This window comes from Pinus tabuliformis, chromosome 6, assembly GCF_031772625.1.
Source record: "Pinus tabuliformis cultivar Carrire ecotype Pingquan chromosome 6, CPIR1, whole genome shotgun sequence".
Taxonomy (NCBI): domain Eukaryota; kingdom Viridiplantae; phylum Streptophyta; class Pinopsida; order Pinales; family Pinaceae; genus Pinus; species Pinus tabuliformis.
The window spans coordinates 1758930029-1758948246 of record NC_142292.1 but is presented as its reverse complement, the minus strand read 5'-3'; positions in this window follow the sequence as shown (position 1 = coordinate 1758948246).

Genomic DNA, 18218 nt, shown 5'->3' with positions numbered 1-18218 from the left:
ATCATTCCAAGGTATTTGAGACTCCAAAGGTCTCCCACCTATGCGTGATCATGATCATGCTATTCATCTGATTCCAGGAAGTGTTCCTCCAAACATCAGGCCGTACAGATATCCCTATGTCCAAAAAAGTGAAATTGAACGTATGGTTGCAGAAATGCTAGAGGCTGGTATAATTCAACCGAGTCAAAGTTCTTTCTCAGCTCCAGTAGTATTGGTGCACAAGAAGGATGGATCATGGCGCATGTGTCCAGATTATAGGGAGCTCAACAAGCTCACTATTAAAGATAAGTTCCCATTCCTGTCATTGATGAATTACTGGATGAATTGCATGGATCAATTTACTTCACCAAGTTGGATCTTCGTTCGGGATATCATCAAATCAGAATGAAGATTGAAGACATTCCGAAAACGGCATTTAGAACTCATGAGGGTCATTATGAATTTTTGGTCATGCCTTTTGGCCTTACCAATGCACCTTCAACATTTCAAGGTTTGATGAATTCAATTTTCAAACCATTCCTTAGAAAATTTGTGTTAGTATTTTTTGATGATATACTAATCTACAGCAAGTCTTGGAAGGATCATGTTGAACATGTTGACAGGGTGCTACAACTATTGGAGGAGAAACAATTATATGCAAAAAGATCCAAATGTTTCTTTGGAGTCCAGGAGGTGGAATATTTGGGTCATATTGTATCTCATGAAGGAGTTAAGGTAGACCCTAGCAAAATTAAAGCCATTAAGGAATGGAAAATCCCCACATCCATAAAGCATCTGCGAGGATTTCTTGGGTTGACAGGGTATTATCGCAAGTTTGTTAAGAATTATGGGAGAATAGCAGCACCTCTAACAACATTATTGAAGAAAGATTCATTTTCATGGACTCCGGAAGCAACAAAGGCCTTTGAACATCTTAAAGAGGCAATGTGCCAAGCACCGGTCTTAGCTACACCGGACTTCACAAAAACCTTTATTGTGGAATGTGATGCTTCAGGAAATGGAATTGGTGCTGTTCTAATGCAAGATGAAAGACCCATTGCTTTTGAAAGTCGTCCAATCAAGGGAAAGTTTTTAAGCAAAGCTATTTATGAGAAGGAAATGTTGGCAATACTCCATGCACTTAAGAAATGGCGACCCTACCTAATGGGAAGACACTTCAAGGTAAAAACGGATCATGATAGCCTTAAATACTTTTTAGAACAAAGATTATCCTCTGAAGAGCAACAAAAGTGGGTCACAAAGATGTTGGGTTATGACTTTGAAATCATCTACAAAAAAGGGAAGCAAAATGTGGTGGCAGATGCACTCTCAAGAAAGGATGAGGATGTGGAAGCATTGTTGTGTGCCATTTCTATTATCCAACCAGATTGGATAAACGAAGCAAGGGAGGAATGGAAGAATGACGAAGAAGTGTGGGCACTTATTCGAAAGCTACAACAAGATTCCAGTACTTCTGATACATTTAGCTGGCAAAATGATTCGTTATGGTACAAAGATCGCTTATACCTCTGTAAGAATTCCCAGCTAAAACAAAAGATTCTTATGGAATTGCACACTTCTCCCTTAGGAGGGCACTCAGGATTTTAAAAACTTACCACAGGGTTAAGAAGGAATTTTTTTGGGATGGCCTTAAATCAGATATTCAAAAGTTTGTGGCGGAATGTTTGGTTTGCCACAAAATAAAGTTGAAACAATTAAGACACCGGGTCTATTACAACCTTTATCCATTCCAAGCCAACGTTGGGAGGAGGTTTCAATGGATTTTATCACAGGTTTACCCAAGTCTGAGGGAAAGAGTGTCATCATGGTGGTAGTTGACAGACTTACCAAGTATGCACACTTTTGTGCATTATCACATCCATTTAAAGCCAGTACAGTTTCTACTGCATTTATGGAAACAGTTCAAAAGCTACATGGAAACCCAAAGATTATTGTAAGTGACAGAGATCCCATTTTCACTGGAAATTTTTGGACAGAATTATTTTCTTGTCTTGGTACTCAGTTAGCTCATAGCTCATCTTATCATCCTCAATCTGATGGGCAAACTGAGATAGTAAACAAATGTTTGGAAGGATATCTTCGTTGCTTTGTATCTGATAAACAGACACAATGGGTCAAATGGTTGCCTCTGGCTGAATGGTGGTATAACACTTCCTTCCATACAGCAACAAAAATGACCCCATTTATGGCACTTTATGGGTATCAACCACCATCCATCACATCATATTTAAGAGAAAATTCTAAGGTTCAGGCAGTGGAACATCACATCGAACATCAACAACAAGTCCTCCAACTCTTAAAGGATAACCTCGTGTTGGCACAAAATAGAATGAAACAACAGGCAGATCAACATCGCAGTGAAAGAAGTTTTGATGTAGGTGATTGGGTATTCCTACGGCTACAACCATATAAGCAAATGTCCCTAAAGCAAGCTAAGAAGGATAATAAATTATCACCAAAGTATTATGGTCCGTACAAGGTGTTGCAAAAGATTGGTACTATGGCATACAAATTGGAGCTTCCTGCAGCTTCTCGATTGCACCCAGTTTTCCATGTTTCATGTTTAAAGAAGGTTATAGGCGACAAGCTCCCAATTCAAACAATATTGCCAGAACTTGACGAGGAAGGAAAAATTATATTGGAACCGGAAGCAGTCACAGAAACAAGAACTCGACAGCTACGAAATCGATCAATTTCAGAGTATCTTATCAAGTGGAAGAACTTATCCGCTGAAGATTCCACATGGGAGGATGAGAATTTTATGCAGAAGTATCCAGAACTACTCAAGCGTTGAGGACAACACTTTTTTGAAGGAGAGGGGCATGTTGGGTCCCTATAATACTAGTGATTACCCCATTATATTGTAGTTATACCCCTTATTTATATTGTTGTGCCCATTTACCCCATATTGTTACTATGTGCCCCATAGAATCCCTCTATTGTTATTTTTGTGGCTTTATATTATTATTGTTAGGTCGGCTCTTATTATATTGTGACTCCTTAGACTCCTATATATAGAAAGGAGGTTTTGTCATTTGTATCATCCAAGAATTGTTCATTTATGTAATGTAAAGGAGGTTGCCCCTCGAAGAGGCTGAATTCTAAGGCGTTGATCTCTCTTTTCTATCTTTTTGTGAGCTGGTTTCATAACATAAAGCCATGAGCCAGAGCCAGAAAGCCTGAGAGCTTCAAAGCCAGGGATAAGATGGTGTTCTAAGCCCATTGTGTTTTGTGTAAACTAGTGGATTTGAGTGTGGAGCTTGTAAAAGGACTTATGCCATAATACAGAGAGCCTAGTCAAGTTGACTAGAGCTCAAGGAGATGTAGCCCAAGAGTTTTGGGTTAACTCCATATTATATTGTTGTTCTGTGTGTTTGTTTTATTGTTGCATTATTTATTGTCGCATGTATTTAAATATCAGCAGAAGCAACAAAATTTAAAGCGCTGAACAATTTAAAAATAAACACAAGAATACACCTATTTCAAGCATTATTAATTCCACAATTGGTTAATCACTAGATCTTGGGAATATTTAAGCTTTGGAAGTGGGAGAGGTTCTTGTAAGCTTGACAAGAAGCCTTTAGGTCCCATTTTCAGATCAGGTGGTATCAGAGCCTAAGATTGGTTAACCCCACCTTCAAGAAGGTGATATCAAAGCTGGTTGTACTAGAGCAAGTGGTATCATGAAGCAGAATGCTTGATTGACATAGCAAAGATTGCTTGTCTGAAAGGTGTTTGGGTAGTCAAGGATTGATTGTCTTATTGGTTGTATGCTTGTTGCGTACTGACTATTGTTTGAGTTTGCAAAGGTGAAGGGAAAGCTATTGATAGCTTAGTCTAGGAAGGACAAGAAGGAAGAAGGGCTGGAGGCATTCTTCTATCCCAAAGGACCTCAAGGCAATCCTTTAAGCACAAGAGGTTTGTTGCAAAAGGTTGTTGAATAAACTCTTGTTTAATCTTGTTTGAAGTTCTTTTGTTCATTTCGATAATGACAACTTCTACAAGATCACAAGATTCTTTGATGGAGACATGAAGCAAGACTTGTTCATCATGATGGACAAGGTGAGAGAAATGTATGGGCATGGAAAGAAGAGAAGAATACTTAGAGAGCAGTTGAATTCCATGGAGGAAGAGACGCAGTTGCTTTCTGAAAAATTGCAGGAAATGGAGAGGCAACCTCATATTGCAAAAATGAACCTGGAAAGGATGCATGAGTTGGAGACACGGCTCTTTGTTGCCAAAGAAGCCTTAGTCAAGTATCAACTTGAAGAAGAGGTAAACCATTCCTATTTGTCTTCAAATTCTTCTAAGAATGCTGGTATTGGTTCTTTTAAAAACATACCAGAGGCATAGGTTCCAAGCTAATGTCCAAGATGGGCTATGAAGGAAAGGGCTTGGGAAAACATGCACAAGGTATTGTTGAGCCAATAATAGTTGAGGAAAGGCCTAAGTATTTGGGTCTTGGCTATGGATAGTCTTATGGAGAAAGTTCCAAAGCTGCCATGAAGGCCATTGAAAAACTCCAAGAAGGAGTTGCATTGTAGGTCGTCTACCTAAAGAGTGTGAAGATTGTATTCATGGAGGATGTAATAGCTTGAAACATCATTTGCAGGATGCAGGTGTTCAGAAGCACACACTTGAACCATAGAGTTGTGGAAACTCTGAAAGCCTTAAAGAGATTGATAGTGTTCCAAAGGAAGCCACTTCCTCATTTGATTCACCTCCTCATGAAGGCAATAAAGGTGAAAGAGAAAGGTATAAATCTAGTTCTAACCATATTCCTTTTGATTATGTTCAACATGATAAATTTCCATATAAGTATTTCAAAAGAATTGCATGTTCCTTTTGTGGTTTGGATAACCATAATGTTTCTAGATGTTGGAAGAGGATAGCCACATAGAGGAAAATTTTGAAGGAAAGGAAGCAAGAAGCCAAAGGTCCATTGGGCAAGGAAAATCATGTTATCAAGAGGATGCACATGTGTTGCACTTATTGCCATAAGCAAGGACATGTTGCTACAGAATGTTGGACTTTGAATCCAACAATGCTTCCATGAAACTTGAAGAAGATGGAAAGAGAAAATGGCAGAAATGTAAAGGAAGTTTCCATGGATGATGTGTTTTAGGATGATTCGCATGTTGATACTGATGTCTAGAAAAAGGAAATACCTTTGAAATGAATTGGTAAGAAATGGTTAGAGTTCTTATCCAATTAAGATTGCATGTCTATTGATGCATCTATTTGCATTTCTTTGTGAATGGAATGCAAGTTGCAGGGTTTTACCAAGAAGGTGAATGGAAAAGGTTGAGTAGGAGACTCACTTTGTTGCTGCAACATTATGTTCATTTCAACTTCGAAAGTATAGTGTGCTTAAGTGAAAGTTGAAGGATGAAATGCATGCATAAGCTTGATTTGCATGAACACAGGGATGCTAACGATTTCCTTGTATTTGAACATGTATGTGTAATTAACTTGAAAGGTTGATTTCTTTGTTGTAACATGCATGTAATGTTGACTTGGGAAAAGTTAACTTGGTCTCCAAGAGGGAGATAATGATGAAGTGTTTCAGCTTTTGAAAGAGAATCCTTGAGATCCTTTCTACATGCTTGACTTGAAGGGTCATTTGTTTTAAAGGCATGTTTTGTGGCCCTGTTGTCTAGTCCATCATTTGTATGTAGATGTAAGACATGGAGGTGTTCACAAGAAGTGAAATATGTTTCTTTTGTTGCAGTAGGAGTTTAGGCCATCCAGTTGTTGTCTATATTTCTATTGTTGTTAACAGTTGTTATTGGCAGCTTTTCAAACTGGTACAAATGAAAATTTTGTGAATCAGATGTAACTTCACATTTGTTTGAGCCACCTTGGATCAATGATCAAGGCAAAGAAGTTCAAACTACGTTTTGTAACCATCTTAGAAGGAGTTTTTCATGAAGTCAAGGAGGAAAGCAGTTCTTCCCAAGGGGGACCAACACATCTAGGAAGGAAAGTGGTTAGAGACTTTGGTTCAGAGGCACTATGCAGAGGCAAGTGTATGGAGGTTGAAAGAAGAGGGTGAGGTACTCTCATTTACTGTTCAGATCAGTATGTCAGTCTTTTGGAGACCAAAAGTTATTTTAGTGGGAAGGTGTGATCCAAAATGGATCTTGGATAGACTTCTAAGTCTAAAGTGTTCCTCATAGAGGAAAAGGAAAGTCCAAGGATGCTATTGGAAATAGTCCCATTGCGTAGATCTTTTCATTCTGAATCTACTACAACTTGAATGGGCTAAAATGGACTTTGGATGAAGAAGTTATCGCAGAAAGAAGATTGCCTTTGTCCTTTGAAAAAGGAGGAATTTCTTCTAAAAATGGCCTAAAAGGCTCCTTAAGGAAAATCACATCGGAAGGGTTAAGCAGAGGACTTAAAGCAAGGGCGAAAGGAACCCCCGACTACAACCTCCGACTTATCGCATCGGAGGTAGGCCTTCGCCCGATATCGGGACCCCAGGCATAGCAACATGCGACTGGGTGATATGCGACAATGTGATTACGATGAGCGATATCGGCAATCGGCGATTGGAGGAGCAGAGGCATAGCCCCCGCCAATGCAATACATGAGGTGCAATATCAGCAATCGATGGATCGGTGGTCAGCATGGTCAAAGGGAAGACCACTGTTGTTGTTTCGATTGCGATGTGTGATATAACGACAAGCGCCGATAGCGATTTGCCAATATCGACAATCGGTGATCCCCAATACCAAGGGTAATTGACACAGTGCGATTGCAATTAACGATCAGGGCTGGACCTGATGGGAATTATAAGCCCAATTGCATAAAATTTGAAATTCGGATTTTTTGGGATTTCTGTGTATTAGCGCATTTCCGTTATAAAACCGAAATACAAAGGAGTTCCACGGTAAGCGGGATTTGGGGCGGGCCTCAGGCGGTAAGTGGTATTGGACAAGCTCTGCCCGAACCCATACACTGTCCAACACGTGGCATGGTGCATGAGAGAGAAAACCACCTTTTCGAGCATATAATCTCCATGCACATAAGCCACCCGAAATGGCTGTCAGCGGTTGGATCGGAGATCACGCAGATCAACGGTGGGCTTGCGACAACCATAAAAAGGCAGACCTGATAGGGTTTATGGGGGCGATTTCATAACGTTTGAAGTCTGGATTTCGCGCCTGATAGTGTATTTTTGGTAAAACTCTGTGTATTGGAATTTTGTTCCATTTTTGGGTTTTCACCTAAAGAAAGGGTTTGATTCCTTTGTAACAACCCCTGATCAGTGTGCCATGTGGCAAGCGGGTGTTTTGAAAAAAATGATGTGTTTGTAATGCAAAGAACCACAGATCCAGAAGCCAGAGGGCCAGATGAAGAGACAGAGGAATGATTATACACATAGAAATGGATAGGAAGCCGTAGAGTTGGAAGAATGCCTCAAAGAAGCCAGAGAGCATGATTGAGGGGAGAGAAGGTGGAGCGAGAAAGCACAGGCAGCTGAGGGAGTTTTTGGAGTCGCTTGGAGGTCGAGCGAATGAACCAGAGAGCTAAAAGTTGCTGAGAGAGTCGCTTGGAGGTCAAGCGAATTACAGAGGCACGCAGAGGCCGAGAGAGAGCTCAAAGAAGCCAGAGCCAAAGAGCTAGAGCTAGAGCCAGAGCCAGAGCCAGAGCCAAAGTGAGAGCCATGAGGAAAAGCCAAGAGCCAAGAGCCAAAGCCAGAGCTAGAGCCAGAGCCAGAAAGCCTGAGAGCTTCAGAGCCAGGGATAAGATGGTGTTCTAAGCCCATTGTGTTCTGTATAAACCAGTGGAGTTGAGTGTGGAGCTTGTAAAAGGACCTATGCCATAATCCCAGAGAGCCTAGTCAAGTTGACTAGAGCTCAAGGAGACATAGCCCAAGAGTTTTGGGTGAACTCCATACTATATTGTTGTTTTGTATGTTTGTTTTATTGCTGCATTATTTACTATCACATGTATTTAAATATCAGCATAAGTAAAAGAATTTAAAGCGCTAAACAGTTTAAAAATAAACACAAGCATACACCTATTTCAAGCATTATTAATTCCGCAATTGGTTAATAACTAGATCTTGGGAGTATCTAAGCTTTGGAAGTGGGAGAGGTTCTTGTAAGCTTGACAAGAAGCCTTTAGGCCCCATTTTAGATCATATATCCTCCCTGGTTGAGAGGGAGAGATAGACACATCATTCTTGTCTTCACTTTGGGAGGAAAGAATGGAGGATTGGGTAAGCATCTGGAATTAGATACTCTTTGAGGATGAGGTAGGGAATCCAAGATACGAGTATTCGTAGAGGACTGATATTCTTTGAGGACTAGGAATCCAAGATAAGAATAGTCCCTGAAGGATATACCCTATGAACACTCGAGTGGGGTATGTGCCTTGAGAGACAATGATGATGGTGTCTATAATTCATTGGTCTCGCCAACGTTGTGCTATGATCTTGTGGAGAGACAGAGTTATTAGTCAAGGCCTTGCTATGTGACAATGTTGGATGATATGATGCTAAACAAATGGGTTTCCAATCCAACTCTTCTTATGAGATCTCTTCAGATTGAGAATGTCCATGTACCATTTATGAATACCTCCCTAGTCAAGAGGGAGTGTTAAAAAATGTATAACTAGGTTCACTCTTCATAAATATGAAATGTACTTTTGATTCTTGTATATTGTAAAATGAAAGAAAAATTATTATTGTTATTTTTTAAGCATTGGTCTCATGCTCAAGGTATTTTATTTTATATATCAAGCACCCATTAAGTGCTTCTAGGTTTTGTCCTAGGTCAAGAAGTCAAAAGACTCATTGTCATATGTTGAAGACCCCATCGCGCACATTGTAACTTGTAAAAATAATTATTTTTGTATTTAAAAGTGTCAAAATACCCTCCAAGGCCAAGTCAACCTACCATCTAAAAAGTCAGCCTAATGTGAGGTATTTTGTCCACTTTTGAAGCCTATATATAGGAGGTAAATCAACCTCCTAGAGACATAATTCATTTTCTCTCATCAAGCAAGCAAAGGAGAAGAAGAAAGAGGCTAGCGAAGGAAAAGTAACAACAAAGATCAAGTGCTTGGGCAATTTCTCTCTCTCTCTCTCTCTCTCTCTCTCTCTCTTCACACGTGCGAAGGAAGGAGACTAGGGTTTCTGCTATTAGATTAGGGTTTTTCTACTGCAGGATCGAACTTGAAGAAAGTAAGAAGGTCGAAGGAAGGCGCACCAAGTCATCCTCAAGCCTTAGAAGAAGGAGAAAGTCAAGCGAAGGTCTCAAGAAGTCTTGGAAGCCTAAAATAAGCTCACAAGTGTGGAAGCAGTTGTTGTTGGGAGGGCCAAAAATTCCATACCTACAGTAGAGGCCAAAAAATCTGTTGATGGGGGTCAAATTTGTGCTACTATAAGAGATTTGACTGGGTTTGACTTGGATAAAGGAAGCACATCATCAAGAAGATTAGGCTTGGTCTTGGAGAAGTTGGTCTTGGTCTAGAGGTCTTGGAATTCGTCAATTGAAGAATCTATAAGAAGAGGAGATTTGTGGGTTTTCCTCTCAAGTGGAGAGATTTTGGCCCCGACTTGTATTCTATATCCCGTGTTCTTATGTATTATTGATCTTCTTGTTTTGGTCATTGTTTGATGATAAGAATAACATAATAATACAAGAAGAAGCTAATAAGTAAGAAAAAAATAAAAATATATCACAAGAAGTTATCAAGATAAAGAGAAATCATTCTATCCATTTCCCTATAGATTTCTCAATAGAAATCATCCTAAAGATCATATCCGTAGATTCCTTGAAATGTGGACCCATCCTCACCAAAATTCAGAGAAGTCCTCCAAGTTTCAAGGAGTCTTTCTGATAGTTTCTCGAGAGGGTATGGACTTAAAGTTGAATTATTCTCATATCCAGTAGGCTAGAGTACTTCCACATTACATTATGGAATGATGCTCTACCCATGGGTTAGGCTTGATTCCTTCAACTGTCAACTAGAGTTACATGTTTTACCCTTTAGATTCTTCTTCATAGTCCACACATGGTTCCACATTACATTATGGAATCATGCTCTACCCATGGGTTAGGCTTGATTCCTTCAACTGTCAACTAGAGTTACAATTTTTACCCTTTAGATTCTTCTTCATAATCCACACATGGTTAATCACTTTTGCATGAGTAATGGGGGCAAATGTGGTATCTTCTCCAACCATGGTGGTCAAACCAAAAGGTCAAATTCTTGGAGACATAACTTTTACAAGTGAATTTTGATTAACATCTTTCTTGCACCATTGGAAAAGATGTTTGGTGTAGAAGAATGCTAGGGGCTTTAGCATAAGAGAGAGCTTTTAGACCCCATAAAACTTCTTTTAATGCCTCAAAATGGTCCCAAAAGGTTTTGGATCCCATTTCTCCAAAATGAGTTTTTTTAGTAAAAACCAAAAAAACCTTTAAAAACATCTATCCTTATAGTTGTAAAGAGATAACTCACTCTTCCCCTCACCGTTAAGAGTCACTTAACCTTAAAGAAACACACAATGCACAACAAAAGCAAGAGGCCCTTTGAAAACTTCTCTCCCTAGGGTCGTAATGAGAGAGCTCTTGGTGGAACCCTCCCCTCTAGACCTAGGAGGCAGCCACTTAATCTTAAAGGGACCTATAGGAAACCTAAAATTTAGAGTTTTAACTCTAAAACATTAGGGTTATATTTGACTGATGTTTTTTTAAGAATGGTAAGAGCATCCCTATGTGATTGCAGATTCTGGAAATTGACTCCCTTAGTGACATGTTCCCAAAATCTACGATCCACATAAGTTCAGCAAGATTGTCAACATCAAACTCTAGAATGGATTGGAACGCTAATCTAATCCAACGACAGCAATGCCATGTGATGTGATGGGGATGAGCAACGCCCTGTGTTGTGAAGTGATTGGCGAACGTCATCGTTGAAACAGTGGAGGAAGAGGTAGGGTTCACTGCACAATTTGGATACGTTAGGTTTCCCAGAAGTTTGAAATCTGGTGCTTTTGAATTTTATCTTGTCCAATATGATTCACTACAACCCTGAGGAGGTCTGGCAGTTTGTTAGAATTTTGTGTACAATGGTAGCAATTGTTTATTCGAGGAGTTTCCTCTCGAAACCTGTGAGGCTCCACGCATTCCAGTGCTGCCTCTGAGTAAAATTTTGACCAACCACATTTTTAAAATGAATACCCATTGCCACTTTACCTCTTAAACTCCTCGAAGCTTACCACTAAACCCAATACCAAACTCTGAAAACCACGCAGCCTTTAAGCCATTGGGATGCATCTGCAAGCAAGCATCATGCACTCTGAAATAATAAAATTGTTTATCTGTCATCATGAAATATCTGGTTGACACAGTAGGTTTGTGAGTATTTGTCATCATGAAATATCTGGTTGACACAGTAGGTTTGTGAGTATTTGTCATCATGAAATATCTGGTTGACACAGTAGGTTTGTGAGTATTTGTTTACATCGGCTGAAGTTGCAGGCAGTTGCAGGCTCCTGGCAGTCACTTTCTTGCCAACCACCATTCCTTAAGTTTTACTTCAATGCCAACAGTCTGAGAAACCATAATGGCAAAATGCCATTTTTCTGAATCTGGAAAGAAAGATGACTTGCAGTTGCAAGAAAGAGATCAGCCACCCAACTAAACAATTAAGAGATGAATTAATGCAAGTCTGAAAAGCCATAATGGCAAAATGCCATTTCTCCGAATATGGAAAAAACTATGGTTTACAGCTGCAAGGAGGAGAGCCTCCGCTCAACTAAACAATTAAGAGGGAACCATCTCTCCCACAATTTTGTTGTAGGATTTTGGTAAAAAAACCTAAAACTAAGGGAATCCAAAGTTAAAACAGGGCAGTGTATCTCATTTTTATGAGGTTTATGAAAGGTTTTCCCACCCTCTAACAAAAAAAACATTTTTATAAAAAATCATTTTTTTTTTCATAATTTCCATATCCTTGAGAAGGGAATCAAGAATTAAAATTAGTCAGTGTATTTAATTTTAATTTGGTTATAAAATTTTGCTCATAGCTTTTTTATATTTAATTTGTTAATTTTTAAAAATTTAAATAAAAATATCAAAAATATATTTAAAAGTATTAAATTAGATATCATTTTTGGGATTCCACTTTGTACATATGACCATTTCCACGAGAGGTAGTGGTAACTAACTAATTTCTCATGATTTTTGAACAGTTCACTTAGCACTTGATGCTCGCATGGGTGAAGAAGCGGGATTGAAATTAGTGAAATGAATCACATAGTGTCAATCATCACTTCCAGGGCTTGTCCCCAGTAACCAGGACTTCCCAGGAGGTCAATCACATTAATGTTATTTGATTGATGTTTCCAACCAACTAATGTGATTCATCCTTAGGACAAAGGTGAAAAAACTCATAAATCCTAATGAATAAATAACAAAGATGCATCAAAGTTATTTAATTAATAAATTAATATTTTAAATTCTAATTAAAAACTAGCTATTATAAATTAGCCATTAATAATTAATATAAATATAAAATTATTTATTAATAATTTTAAGTTAGTTATTAATAATAATAAAACTAATTTAAAAAAAAACATATTAATCTTAAATAATACAAATTAGCTTTAAAAATTAAAAAAGAAAGTCAAAAACAAAAGTTGATGCAAAACAGAAACAAAATATTTCAAAAATATTATTACTGAAAAACATGTTTAAATAAAAACATCTACTTTCTAAATTGTTAAGGAAAAAAAGATTGATCATAATAAAATTATATTAGGGTTGAATAGAAATAATGAATATTATTTTTCTCATGAATTTGAAGGAGCTTGAGCCCTTGCTTCGGCGGCTTTCACATATAGAATCTTTGATAGGCTTACCATTACTATTAATAAAATATTATTTTAAAATTGTATTTTTAAGAAGTTTATCAGTTTAGAAATTTGCGTTGGAAACTTATTATTTTAGAAATTTGTGTTGGAAATTTATTATTTTAAAATGTTGTTTTGTATTAAAAATTTTGTTAATAAAATAAAAATAAAAATATTATTATAATTTATATTAATTCATTAAATAGTTAATTTAAAAATTTAGAATTATCTTCAACCAAATTTGAATTATCTTGGAATTTACATAATATAAATTAACTCAACATTAGGGGGATTTGGATTTAAATGATTTATTTTAGAGAATATTATTAACACATTTTTATTATAAATAATATTTTTTATTTATTATAATTTTTATTTGAGATTAATTCAATTGTATATTAAAATTATAAAATAGCTTATTTAAAAAAAATTAATATAATAAATTTTGTAATTAAAATTTTAAAATAAATAATTTTTTATTTAATTTGATTGTAAATTTAAGCTATTGTATTACAATTTAGTGATGATGATGATGGTTAACTTCCACTGAGAACAAACTTTGGTCTATCTGACCTAAAGAAACGAATTATTTAATTTCTTTTAAGATTTATCCTATGTTCAAAAAGCTTGGAGAGAAATCTCTCGAACTCACTATAATTTTGACATCGTAAAAGGCTAGGAAGGTCAGTATTGCAATAAAGATTATGAAACTGAGATCTAATGTAGTTGTATGCGAGGCACTCTAAAAGGAAGTGATTTTCATCCTGGATGTTCATATTCTTACAGAGATGGCAGATCCTTTCCATCCATGGTGTTTTAGGAACTACCCAACTCCCCGTTTCACTATGGAGCTCATGAGAGTTCGTTCTAATCTTGGTCATCCTGGATGTTCATATTCTTACAGAGATGGCAGATCCTTTCTATCCATGGTGTTTTAGGAACTACCCAACTCCCCGTTTCACTATGGAGCTCATGAGAGTTCGTTCTAATCTTGGCTATATTAATTTTCTTCACTCATGAGGGTTCGTTCTAATCTTGGCTATATTAATTTTCTTCACTCATGAGGGTTCGTTCTAATCTTGGCTATATTAATTTTCTTCTTTGCTCTAGTTAAAACAGCGAGATACTTTTGATCTTCTAAGGTGGGGTTGATGATCTCCTTATAATATTTTAATTTTCTTTTAGCTGCTAAATCTTTCTCACACCACATTTTTTCTTTGAACTTAGAAGTAACAATATTTTTAATGTTACTAATGTTTTGCCATGCAACATTTTCGTGAATCTCCCAATGGTTTAAACCAGATTACATTTAAAAATAATAAAATAATACTTGCATTAACAAATTAAACAATATTAATAACAAAAAAATCATGGTTGGCCATAACTCAAATATTTCAATTTACACTTCAATTTTACATTAAACTTTATATAGAGATAAAATAATGGAAAGTTAAAAAATAAAATAAAATTAGTTTCTAGTACAAGGGAGATACGTAATTCTTTCACTATTTAATATGGGGTTGACAAATTACATGTAGAATAATATTATTGATATTACACCCGTTCTATGTTTCGTTGACATGTAACATTTTATATATATATATATATATATATATATATATATATATATATATATATATATATGATGATAATGATGATGGTGGTCAACGTCCACTGAGACCAAACTTTGGTCTATCGGACCTAAAGAAATAAATTATTTAGTTTGATTTAAGATTTTATTCCTATTTTCAAAAAGCTTGGAGAGAAGCCTCCCGAACTCGTAAAAGGCTAGGAAGGTCAGTGTTGCAACAAAGATTATGAAACTGAGATCTAATATGGTTGTAAGCGAGACACTCTAAAAGGAAGTGATTTTCATCCTGGATGTTCATATTCTCACAGAGATGGAGATCCCTTCCATCCATTGTGTTTTAGGAACTGCCCAACGACGTGTTTCACTATGGAGCTCATGGGAGTTCGTTCTAATCTTGGCTATATTAATTTTCTTCTTTGAGCTAGTTAAAATAGAGAGATACTTTTGATATTCTAGGGTGGGGTTGATGACCTCCTTATAATATCTTAATTTTCTTTTAGCTGCTAAATGTTTTTCACACCACATTTTTTCTTTGAACTTAGAAATAACAATATTTTTAATGCTATTAATGTTTTGCAATGCAACATTCTTGTCGATCCCAATAGTTTAACTAGGCCATCACATCTTTATACCAACCTTGTTTGAGCCTTAGGTGGTTTTGGATGGAATTTAAAGCTAGCTTAGGAAGTCTATGGTCTCCTATGTTATTGAGTTTGTGTTTGTACAACAGAAGCCTAGTCATACCTAGGCTCTAGATAGGGGAAAGACCCACTTCTATAAGGAGAATATGATAGGTTGTATTGCTTTTAATTTTGAGGTTATACGTTATAAAATGCTTCTGGATTTGCTCAATCTTTCTCCAGGATTCTTTAGAGATGCTGCAACCCAAAACCTCACATCCATATATATATGGTATGACCTAAATTTCTAATTCCTTCAATGTTTAATATGGTGTTGACATGTAAAATTTTAAAAAGTATTAATAATAAAAATATTTTTATATATTATAAAAACAATTTATTAGTGTGTTGTTCAAAACCAACATAGATTAAGAATCAAATTTCTAGAGGTGCTAACTTCTCAAGTTTTGTACTCAATAAGAGGTTTACACCTTGAGGGATCTGATCTTTATTTGCTTTTGATAGATCTCCAGTTACAAATCTCTAGCTCTAAAATCAACCATTAACATTATAATTAGATCTTCTAATAATTTAAATTTACAATCAAATTAAAAATAAACTTATTTTTATAAAACCTTATTATACAACATTTTTTTTTAATTATATTTTTATTATTATATTTAAAAATGGAAATAACCACTCAACCAATTAAAGTAAATTTCTTCCTAATAATAAATTTAAAATAAAATAAGAATATGGTACACACTATCTCAATAATTTTACCCACTCTACTCTTCCCAATTTAAAATAAAATAACTTTTAATGTCACATAACTTGAATATATTACAAACTATCTCAATAATTTTACCCATTCTACTCTTCCCAACTATTTCAATAAGTGTACCCTACTCTACTTTCCCTTTTATATTGTTTATTTGGTCCTTTCCCTCTGTCATTGGGACGGTGAACTGGTTGCTTATTTCTTCCAATACCAAATAATTTTCACATCATCTATCCAATCCAATGCAGTAACCACTTTAAACCTTCATATGGAAAGTTTTGGGATACTAACTCCTTGTGACCATATGTGACAGTGGAATTTGGTATGCTTCTGACCACTAATGGAAGCAACTGTCACCGAGTTATTGCTTCGTGTGAGTGACAAAAACAATTGTCCTCTAGCTTTGCCAACTCATTCAAGAATCCATCCAGGGTTGGTAAATTTAATCTCTGACATTGAGAAACCGACCATCACCAGCACGCAGGACAAACCTCTTACATTAATTTATCCATAACCTTTGGCCACCATCTACCAATTTGAATTTGTGGATGGAAGTAGGTTCCAGAATCACCTGCTGAGAAAGTAAACGCCATTCATAATAAGGTCGAGAATCGCGAGATAAGGCATGTACCTTTTCATGTGTTTGCAAAGTATTAATATTTCTCTGGCGTTGTCTTACTTGGGTCACAAATTTGCTAGACATGAATTTAGTGATTTTTGTTTTTTTTCCAAAATATTTGATTAGCATTTGAATTGTTTTCACGGTGGAAATAGATTTAACGTTATCAAAAATTTAATAGGCACTCGAAATTTTGGGGTTTGAGAGTTGTAATTTAGATTTCCAAAAAATTTTGCCAAATTTTAGTAAAATTCATGCCAGAATTTCTACTATTTTCTGGAACAATTTGTAGCCTCCTCAGTAGACTACTCTTATCTATATTATAAAATATCATATTTAGGTTTAGTATCACAAGAGAAAGGAATGTATCTTTTCATTTGTTTCTAAAAAGATATTAAATTTAAGCATACTTTTCTGATTAATTTTAATCAAATGCATTCAAAAATGTATTTTAAGCAGCAAAAATTACATTTTTTATTGAAATTATATTTCGGATCCAAAAATGCTATTTCATCTATAAGTTAGACTATCTCTTAAATTTAAATCTTTTACGTTTTAATTTGATATACTATTCTCTTTCTTTTTTCTTTATTAATATCAAAAATTTTAAATAAAATAATTATAAAAATTATATTGATAGATTAATATTTCATGATACATCAAATATATAATTTATATATATATTTTTTAAATAAGTATTTGATTCATTATGGCAAAATTACATAATGCACATTTATGGTGGATTTCAGCCCGACCGTGCCTAATAGTCACATTGTTTTCAGTAGAGAGCATAGACAAGGGAAACCAAATAGCCTCCTGAGAAGGTTTGATGGCAAAATTCATGAAAATAACAATAGTAGAAGTAACAATAGTAGTGTTTATGTCATGGTGCTCAGGAGAGGCAAGAGTGATGCCAAAACTACTTGTCTGGGTTTTCTTTTCGTCTTGTGACTCTGTTGGATTCTCTCATTCTATTGCAATTAGATCATAGTAATCGTCTTTCTCTAGTGGTTGGTGCATGGCAAGCTAAGGAGCATCACTACCTCCTTTGAGCGCTGATTGGGTTTCGTTGTTGGGGGCTGATCTAGCCGTTTTAAGGCAGGTTTTTAAGCATGAATGAATGAATGAAATTTTAACATCCATGAGACTAAAAAGAGTCTATGAGACCATGAGGTTGAGAGGATATGTAGCACTTGCAGCCAAAGCAAATGTGTGTCCCGATGCTGCTATAAATGCAGATTTGGTGTGGTTAAGCCACTGTATCTCTTGCCTAGACCAGGTGTGTTAGGGAGGTCCACTAGCGCATTGTCGATCTCTCGAAATCAATGCTCGATTTGACATATTCATGGGAGCTTTAATTTCTTTTGTTCGACATTGTGTCACCTGGATCGGGGCATATAATTTATATTATTAATAAACATATAAATTTTAAATTTTAACAAGAGTTACATAATAGCTAGTACGTGCGGCTTAGTTTAAATATAGTTTAATTAAACTAAAAAATAATAAAGACAGGTTTTATCACAAATAATAAAGATAACTAATAGAAAAAATGAAAAAAATAGAAATAATAGAAAAAAATCAAAAAAATCAAAATAAAAAGTTAAATAAAAAGGAAATAAATTATAAAACTAAAACAAAAAGTTAGTAATTAATAAAAATGGAAGTTATTAAATAGCCCATAATAAGATAGTACCTGGAAGCATAGATATAACTTAATTAAACAAAAACAA